The sequence below is a fragment of the Primulina huaijiensis genome, chromosome 9 (assembly GCF_012295235.1).
Source record: "Primulina huaijiensis isolate GDHJ02 chromosome 9, ASM1229523v2, whole genome shotgun sequence".
Classification (NCBI taxonomy): Eukaryota; Viridiplantae; Streptophyta; class Magnoliopsida; order Lamiales; family Gesneriaceae; genus Primulina; species Primulina huaijiensis.
The window spans coordinates 11,060,809-11,063,128 of record NC_133314.1 but is presented as its reverse complement, the minus strand read 5'-3'; positions in this window follow the sequence as shown (position 1 = coordinate 11,063,128).

The window sequence follows — 2,320 nt, the reverse complement described above, 5'->3', positions numbered from 1 at the left end:
ATTCACTGAGATCAAGGTGAGATGCCCTCCTTCTTGGGGTTGTTGGTGGACCAGGTGCCTCTAACCCTTGGTTTGAACCCGCTTTTATGCTCCGGTTATACTTTAGTACAACGCCGGGTTGCCCTTTTTCCACTCTAAGCATACCAGGTCTTTTTTCAGATTAAGCATTACCTTACTTCTAGAACCCCTCTTATCTAATATTGGTTGATATTCGTAACGTTTTTCAACCGTTACTTGTACTAGCTTGGCTACGCGACCTATTAACTGAAGCATGGCATATTGATCTATTCTTTCTTTCTTAAGGAGGCTACTAGGCTTACACTACTATAACGTAGTTATTTTAGAAGCCACCTCTTTGATTTCAATTTCTTTTTCTGGATATTTTTTATCGTAAAATTCTTTTCTTGGTACTAATGGAACCGGGCGATTCGCCTTACTATATTGAATGAGATTTCTCTATTTCACCTTCCTTGCTCACAAAACCCAATCCACGAGAAAGTTCTCAAAGCAGCTGAGATCATCATGAGTAGCATCGCTCTCTCTCTCCTTCGTTCATGTCTTTTTTTTGATATGGCATGGCGAGAAGTTGCCAAAGAAGGTCTTAGCAAGACTAAGTTTTACAGAGCTCTTTTTCTTTCCGACGTAACTAGAACCTGCCAAGGTGCCCAGCTAAAGCCAAAGATCAATTCAATATCACCGGAGTCGTGAACAGAGAAAGCCTCGTCTACCGCTCCTGGGTCATACCCTAATCGAGAGCTAGCTAGAAAGAAAAGACATTATCGCTATCAACTCTCGCTCTCGACTCTATAACTAGCTAACTCGACTCGAATACACGCTTCCTCGACACGGAACGGAGAGGAAAGCAAGCAACTCTAAGACTAGAAATCTCATAAGAGAAGAAGAAATGATGGTTTACTGTCTTCATTCAAGTCAGATAGTTGATCGAGAAAGCACTTTCAAAGAAGCAAGGGACGAGAGGGTATCAAAGAGAAAACCACTGTTTAGAAAGATAGCAGCCAGTTCAACTAAAGAGCTCATTATCTCTATCCCACTTCGAACTCCAAGTGTGTTGCGCAGTGGAATTTTCATTTCACCAGAAAGGGATTCGGATCAAGAGAGTAAAGTGACTTCGGGGCTTGGCTAGACTGCTTTCATTTCACAGGCTAAAAGGTAGAGGTGAACACCCGGAATCAAGTACGCGTTCCAGCCTGAGGAAAGCTATACGCCTTCTATTAATTAAACTCGGCCTTCTGGTTCATGAGCATAAAGCTGCTTTTCACATCCTCCAGCAGCTAACAGTCTCCTATGCCATTTCGTGAATTTTATCAATCCATACAAGAAATTCAAATAGTATTTTATTATATGGCCTAGAAAGGGGGTGAACCGACCTTTCTTTTTGCTCGGCCAAAGACCCCCCTGGACTGTGCATTCGACTCAAGAGAAGAGAATCTTTCAGGTTTTTGCCTACATGGGCTTCTTCAACAATAGTTGATTCTATCCGTAAAAAAAGAAAGAAGCAGTTATGCCATTCGCCACCTTCGCCCTAGTACTGGGTTTTTAATGGGTATTTTAGCTGATCACTACGCCAAGTTATTATTCTTTACTCTATTGGCGGGCTCGCGGAACTACTTGAGCAGTGGAGCCACTCCATTTGATTACTAGTTATTTATGTTGCCCGTCTTTAATGCATACTGATTGAGTTTAGCCCCGGCGGGATTTCTCGACTCAAAAAAAAGAGCCATCACAGCTTATGAAATAGCAGCTTGGAAAGAGACAGATGTAAAGTGTTTCAAACTCCCCTTCCCCGTCCTTTGACCCTGCTTACTGGCTTGAATCCAGGGTAAGAAAAATTTCCTTTCAGCTTGAAAAAAAAGCTTTCATTCAATACTCCAGCTTTCGATACTTCTTATTCCTTCCCGCCCGCCCCTTGCCGAGGGGACGTACGTTCTACTTCTTTCTGGGGCTCCGAGTGGTTAAGGGTGTTAACCGGCTTATCTCCTTTCAGTCGCGCCTCTCCTCGATTCGTTTTAGTAACTAGCGGAACCAGTGGAAACCACCTTGATGAGAGATTGCCCATCCAATGTCTTTGCGTGTTCTGTAAACAGATAGGGTATTTCCGGACGTTTTCGAATATGAGGCGCTGTAAAGCCCTCTCCTTCGGCTTGCCTACTGAGGGAAAGGGACTTGCACTCGCTAATGCTGCCTTGAAGCTAAAGAGGGGCGGAGCGAATACAGAGTGAGCGGCCTAAAGAGAGGTTTCACTCTCAGTCCATCTTCCGGCTCCGAAAGAACCAAGGTTTCCTTTGCTTTGGTCGAGCTG